At 52.2% G+C, this 7,592-nt stretch overlaps 1 protein-coding gene across 6 annotated transcripts in view; it reads right to left on the bottom strand.

Moving 5' to 3' along the window:
• The window catches only part of BSN (bassoon presynaptic cytomatrix protein), a 510,614-nt gene that overhangs the window by 3,846 nt on the left and 499,176 nt on the right, over positions 1–7,592 (bottom strand). The gene's annotated exons all lie outside the window — the stretch shown is intronic.

Here is a 7,592-nt window from a genome sequence, read left to right as displayed (position 1 = left end):
GATCATTGTGGCACCAAATCTTGTAAAAGATGTCTAAGACAAGGTTATGGTCTGCTGGTTAGGATTATGCTATCTGTATGCATGTATCATTTTTGTATTTAAAGTTATAAGTATTGGCTCTATACTGTCTGTATTTCAAACTTGTGCTATGCTTCTGGGTGACACCCCAGACAATTTGGCATCAGCACTGTCTCGCCTGCTTGATGGCCCATTAAAGACCATCAGCTGTACAACTGACCCATTGAGCGAAGGCAGCTATACCTTGTAACTCAGCAAGGCATGCAGGGACATGCCTAGGGATAGAACTCAAAGGTTTTTTCATGCCATGTGCTGGAATGCTTGTCTTTGGAACAAAGAAAGGAGGCCACATGGCAAGAGACTATAAAAGGCTGCTGCAGCTCATCCATCTTGTCTTCAATCCTGCTTTTTGACTCTGGAGGGACTGTGCTACAAACTGAAGCTCTAAACAAAGGACTGAATGACCCATCCCAGCTATGGATGTACTCCAGAGACTTGATTTGAACCTCCAGTTGATTTCATCACCGCTACAAGCCTGAACCAAGAACTTTGCCATTACTGTATGCAATTAATTCCATTTCACCAATTCTAGCTCTCATCTATATATCTTTTTCCATTTATGAATAAACCTTTCGATTTTAGATTCTAAAGGATTGGCAACAGCATAATTTGTGGGTAAGAACTGATTTGTATATTGGCCTGGGTCTGGGGCTTGGTCCTTTGGGATCAGGAGAACATTTTTCTTTTACTGGGGTATTGGTTTTCATAACCATTCATCCCCATAATGAGTGGCAATGGTGGTGATACTGGGAAACCGAAGTGTCTAAGGGAATTGCTCGTATGACTTCTGGATAGCCAGTGAGGTAAAACCGAAGTGTTCTCTGTTTGGCTGGTTTGGTTTCCCTTGGTGCCAAAGGAACCCCAGCCCTGGGCTCTTATTGCCCTGCTTTAAGCAATTTGTCCTGAATTGGTACTCTCAGTTGGGTTCCACCAAAGCCAGCATTTTTACAGGGGGCAATGGCTGGCACGTCAGCATGGCTGTGGGGAGACGAAGGCTGGTGCGTGAGGGCAGCTGTGGGTAGTTGAGGGCTGGCATGTCAGGGCAGCTGTGCGGAGGCGAGGGCTGGAGCATCAGGGCGGCTCTGGGGAGGCGAGAACTGGAGCATCAGGGTGCCTATGCGGAGGTGAGGGCTGGAGCATCAGGGCGGCTGTGGGGAGGTGAGGGCTGGGACATCAGGGCGCCTGTGGGGCGGCGAGAACTGGAGCATTAGGGCAGCTGTGGGGAGGCGAGGGCTGGAGTGTCGGGGGCTCTGGGAAGGCGAGGGCTGGAGTGTCAGGGCAATTGTGGAGAGGCAAGGGCTGGAGTGTCAGGGCAACTGTGGGGAGGCGAGGGCTGGAGTGTCAGGGCAGCTGTGGGGTGGCGAGAGCTGGATCGTCAGGGCGGCTGTTGGGAGGCAAGGACTGGCGCATCAGGATGCCTGTGGGGTGGCGAGAACTGGCGCATCAGGGCGGCTGTGGGGAGGTGAGGGCTGGAGCATCAGGGCAGCTGTGGGGAGGCGAGGGCTGGAGCATCAGGGTGGCTGTGGGGAGGCAAGAGCTAGAGCATCAGGGCGGCTCTGGGGAGGTGAGAACTGGAGCATCAGGATGGCTGTGGGGAGGCGAGGGCTGGAGTGTCAGGGCGGTTGTGGGGAGGCGAGGGCTGGAGTGTCAGGGCAGTTGTGGGGAGGAGGGGACTCTTGCATCAGGGCAATTTTGGGGAGGCGAGGGCTGGCACATAAGGGCAGATATGGGAAGACGAGGGCTGGCGCAGCAGGGTGGCTGTGTGGAGGCGTGGGCTGGCACGTCAGAGCCATTGTGGGTAAGCCAGAGCTGGGGTGTCAGGGCAGCTGTGGGGTGGCGAAGGCTGGTGCTTCGGGGTGGCTGTGAGGAGGCAAAGGGTGGTGCTTCAGGGCAGCTGTGGGAATACAAGGGCTGGCGTGTCATGGCGGCTGTCAGGAGGCGTGGGCTGGCGCGTTGGGACAGTTGTGGGAAGTTGAGGACTGGCATATCAGGGCAGCCATGGGGTGTCAACAGCTGGCAAATCAGGGTGTCTGTGGGGTGGCGAGGGCTTGTGCTTCTGGGTGGCTTTGGGGAGGCAAAGGCTGGCATGTCAGGGAGGCTCTGGGGAGGCGAGGGCTGGTGCATCAGAGTGGCTGTGGGGAGGCTAGGGCCCACACGTCAGGGCGACTGTAGGGAGGTGAGGGCTGGTGCATCAGAGCAGCTGTGGGGAGGCTAGGGCCCACGCGTCAGGGCAGCCGTGGGGAGGCGAGGGCTTGCATGTCAGGATGGCTGTGGGGTGGCAAGGGCTGCTGCGCTGGGACTGTTGTGGGGAGGTGCGATGGTACTTCGGGGGGACTATGAGGAGGCGAAGGCTGGAGCTTCGGGGTAGCTGGTGCATGCGGGAGGCTGTGGGGAGGCAAGAGACGGTGGTTCTGAGCGGTTGTGGGGAGGGGATGGCTGGTGACTCAGAGTTGGGGAGGCAAGGGCTGGAGCGCTGTAGCGGTTGTGGGGAGATGAGGGCTGGGGCATCACGGGGGCAGTGGGGAGGTGAGGGCTGGCGCATCGGGACGTCTGTGGGGAGGCAAGGGCTAGTGCATCAGAGAGACTCTGGGGAAGTGAGGGCAGTTGTGGGGAATCAAAGGCCGGCGCCTCTGAGCAGCCCTGGGGTCACAACAGCTGCCAAGTCAGGGTGTCTGTGGGGTGGGGAGAGCTGGTGTTTAGATGTGTCTGTGGGAAGATGAGGGCTGGGGCATCATGGTGGCTGTGGGGAGGCGAGGGCTGGTGTGTCAAGGTGGCTGTTGGGAGGTGAGGGCAGGCATGTCAGCACAGCTTTGGGGAAACGAAGGCTGGGGTATCGGGGCAACCATGGGGAGGTGAGGGCTGGTGGTTCAGAGTGGTTGTGGGGAGAGGAAGGTGTGATGCTCTGTACATTGGGGGAACATCGAGCACCCCATATTCATCCTTGTAAAATGATTGTGTGATATCCAATGCAAAGTTTGTCATGTTGGGTGTCTTTGGAGGGCTCATGATGCACTGAGCACGGTTATTATAGCAATGTTATAGTAATTGTTAAAGTAATATTACAGTAATATTATAGGTTATAATTTCATGTATATAGTTATGAGGCTGAAAATGTATCCTCATCACTTAAAGCAAGCCCAGACAAAAACTCTCCAAGAGCAGAGGGGCAGTTCACATCTCATCAGGGCAGGTATGGGAGAAACCGAGCCCAGAGTCACAGGAACAAAGGACGCTGGCCTAGGCAGCAACAAAAGAATCTGTTAGACTCTTGAGGGAGTTACCCCCCACCCTTCCTTTGGTCAGTTTGGAACTGCGATGAGGTAATGCTCACCTGGCTCTGAAGGGCGGGGGCGGGTGGGCAAAGCCAAGAGAGAAGAAAGGACATAATAAAAGGGAGAGACATTTGCTATGATTTCTCTTTCTCTTCCACCTACATCTACAGACACCACACCAAGTGACTAAAGTGCTGATCAAAGGGGAGAGCCTGGCTGAAGGTGAGAAGCATCTAAGTTTATAAGGGCATTGCAAGTGTTAAGATCATCTTAGAATTCATTTTGCTTTATTTCACTTGACCAAATCTGACTTATGTTTTGACTTATAATCACTTAAAATCTATCTTTATAGTTAATAAATCTGTTTGTTTATTCTAACTGAAGCAGCATTTTTGGTTTGAAGCATGGCAGAGACTCCCCTTAGGATAACAAGCCTGGTACATATCAATTTCTTCGTTAAACTGACGAACTCATATAAGCTTGCAGCGTCAGAGGGCATAACTGGACACTGTAAGATGGAGGTTCCTAGGGTTTTGTCTGGGACCAGAGGTATTGACTAGTGTAATTTGGTTGCATAATCCAAGGAGCAGATTACATGCCAGAGGCTGTGCGTGAACAGCCCAGGAGTGGGGGGTTCTCTGAGCAGAGGAGGGTAGGGCTGGCTCCCAGAGTCAAGGATTTGAGTGACCTAGCAGATCACTGGTCCAGGGTTTAAAACTGGTGGGAAGGGAGGATCCCATTTTTCCCCTGGGAAGAGAGAAGGAGGTTGGGAGCCTAAATATTCTCTTACCCAAAAACATTCCTTTCACCCTCCTCCCAAATCTCCTGTAAAAGTAGAAGAGCTCAAAAGGTGCTATCAGTGTAATTCCACTGAACAACTGAGGAATAAATGCCCTGTGCTAGGAGGAAGCAGGCAAACAATAGCTCATGTTAGTTCTGCTGTCCTCAACACAGAAACCCCGCAAGCAATTGAAACCTATCATACTGGTTTTGTGGGGCATCTGCAGAACCAGATATTGAGCATGTTAATGCTGTCCAAATTGATGGCAGGGAATACTTGGGACAGAGGGATACAGGGGCCCAGATCTCTCCGGTTAAGCAGAGCGTGGTCCCAAAGGCCAATATGTTGCCTGGCCAAATGGCAGAGATTGTGGGGGTGGGTGAAAGCAGATTCCTCATATCGTTAGCTAAAATTCATGTGGTTTGGAAAGTGTTTTAATTGTGGGGGTAATGGAACACCTCGTATTTGACCTGCTCTTTGGTAATGATTTTTTCCATGTAACTCAGGTTAAAGTATTTGCCTGAAGCAGGAGGGAGTGTTATGCTGGGACCCCCGAGGGAAAAGTTAAGTCTCAGGAACTGCCGAGAGAATGGAAGAGAGTCTCCTTGATTCATAAAAAGAAAAGGAGTACTTGTGTCTCTAAGGTGCCACAAGTACTCCTTTTCTTTTTGCGAATACAGACTAACACGGCTGCTACTCTGAATCCTTGATTCATGTGCAGCAGGGAGAAACCAAATGCTTCCAGGTGGGAGGGTGGTTGAGACCAACTCCTGCACTGCAGCTGGAGGCAACACCACATCAGGAAGGGATGGGGGTGTAGTGCCTGCCAGGGAGAGAACTGTCCAGGTTGTTAGCTGCCAGCAGGTTGCAGAGGCAAAACCGGCTCTAGGGATCAGAGAGAAATATGTCCCAGAGAGCACAGAGAAGGGGCATGGAATCACAGAAACCACTGAGGTGGGTGAGGATTCCTGTGACTCTAACACAGGGAAGCAGGGTGCTTCCAAGTATGGAACTGTAACTGACCTCCTGGAGGGGAGCAGTCACACAGCTGACCTCTCAGGGACAGAGAAAGGGGTGGCTGAGGATATCCCAATCCAGGTCCCAACTTTTCAGGATGCTATTTCTGATACATTTTTGGAAAGTAACTGTGTCTCTTTAAATCAAGATGCAGTTCCAATACCTGTGATAACAGAGGAGTTGGGAGCAGGAAATTGCCAGGTGGTAGTTTGTGAGAACAACAAATGACCCAACTGACAGAGAAGGGGGTGTTTTTCCCCTAGGCTGGTGAAACACAGAGAAGAGTTATGGGAAAGCTGCTGGGAAAAGGTGAATCTGATCAAAGGGTAAACTCACCTAGCCCAGAGAGCATAGATCACAGTCCTCTAGGGGGCAGGGAAGGACTCAGTGCTGGAGGGGGAAACACAGGGTAACCCCAAAAGGGGAGCTGGATTTTCTGAATATGTACAGTCCTGGGGTTGGGAGATGGCTCCCCAAAGGGCCAGCCAATGTGCACGATCCCCCTGAACACCTATCTTGCCACACCCTGAGACATCAAAATGCCAGAAACCTGATTAAAAATTAAGAGCCCATACAGAAGGGTTTCAGAGTAACAGCTGTGTTAGTCTGTATCTGCAAAAAGAAAAGGAGTACTTGTGGCACCTTAGAGACTAATAAATTTATTTGAGCATAAGCTTTTGTGAACTACAGCATCATGAAAGCTGTAGCTCACGAAAGCTTATGCTCGAATAAATTTGTTAGTCTCCAAGGTGCCACAAGTACTCCTTTTCTTTTTCATACAGAAGGAAACACTGGAGGGAAGGAAAAGGCAGTGACTGATTACATGGGAGAGAGTCAAAGGACACCATGGGTAATGAATAAACTAACCTCAAACTAGAATAACTGAACAGAGGGCATGGTATAAAAACACCCATTCATATTAAAAATTTTGGTATTAAGTTTTGGGATAAGAATTTTGTTACTGCTGTTAAACCTTGTGATAATGCTACTTTTCAATTAATACCTGTAAACAGGTTTAAAGGTTATCACAGCAGAGAAACTAGAAAAAACCTTGTTTGCTGTGTATGAATGGGGAAACTGAGGCACACCACCTCATGGCCTTAATGGCTGGATGCCAAGAGAACTATAACACAAACTGCCTTTGAGGTAGTCAGTGACTAACCCTCTTGCAGTAAACTAAGAGGGGAGGTGTGATGCTCTGTATGTCAGGGGAACACCCACACCCCCATGTTCATCCTTATAAAATGATTGTGTTGTATCCCATGACTGCCCTGAAACAACAGCCCTCTCCTCACCACAGTAGCCCTGACGTGACAGCCCTCGCCTCCCCACAGCCACCCTGAGGCCCAGCCATCATCTCCCTCACCCAGAAGTACAAGACCTCAGCACCCCACACACAACCTGATGAGCCAGCTCTTGCCTCCCCTTGGCTGCCGTGATGTGCCAACCCTCGATTCCCTACAGCACCAATCTTCATTTCACCAAAGCCCCCTTGCTTGCCAACACTCGCTTCCCCACAGCCACCCTGATGCGCCAGCCCTCGCCTCCTCTGACCATCCCAATGCATCAGCCCTTGCCTCTGCACAATTGCCCTGATGCACAAGACCTCCCGTCTGCAGAACCCACTGTGACATGGCAGCCCTCACTTCCCCACAGCTGCCCTGATGCGCCTTCTTTCACCTCCCCACATCTCCCTGACGCACCAGCCCTTGTCTCCCGAAAGCCACTCTCATGCTCCAGGCCTTGCCTCGCCACAACTACCTTTACATGCCAGCCCTCACAGTCCCAAAACCACCCCAATGCACTAGTCCTCCCCTCCCCACAGCCACATGGATGCACCAGCCCTGGCTGTGGGGAGGCAAGGGCTGGCTTGTCAGAGTAGCTGTGGGGAGGCGAGTGCTGGTGCATCAGGGTGGCTGTGGGGAGGTGAGTTTTGGTGTGCTGGGACAATTCTAGGAAGGCAAGGACTGGTGTGTCTGTGTGGCTGTGGGGAGGTGAGGGCTGGTGTGTCAGGGAGGCTGTAGAGTGGCAAGGGCTGGTGCATCAGGGCAGCCATGGGGAGGTGAGGGTTTGTGGTTCAGAGAAGTTGAGGGGAGGGGAGGGCTGGAGCGTTGGAGTTGCTGTGGGAAGGTGAGGGCTTGTGGTTCCCAGAGGCTGTGGAGAAGAGAGGGCTGGTGGTTCAGGACAGTGATCAGGTGGTGAGGGCTGCCACACAGGGGTGGTGTTGGCTGGCAGGTTGGGTAGCCATGGGCTGGTGCATCAGGGTGGCTGTGGTGAGGCAAGTGTTGGCAAGTGAGGGCAGCTTTGGTGAAGTGAGGACTGGCTTGTCGGGATAGCTGTGGGGAGTTGAGGGCTGGCACATCATGGTAGCCATGGGGATGCAAGAGCTGGCTCATCAGGTTGTGTGTGGGATGCCGAGGTCTGGTACTTCAGGGCGGTTGTGG

This window comes from Dermochelys coriacea, chromosome 7 (genome assembly GCF_009764565.3).
Source record: "Dermochelys coriacea isolate rDerCor1 chromosome 7, rDerCor1.pri.v4, whole genome shotgun sequence".
In the NCBI taxonomy this organism is placed as follows: domain Eukaryota; kingdom Metazoa; phylum Chordata; order Testudines; family Dermochelyidae; genus Dermochelys; species Dermochelys coriacea.
This window is presented reverse-complemented; position numbering and strand designations above follow the sequence as displayed.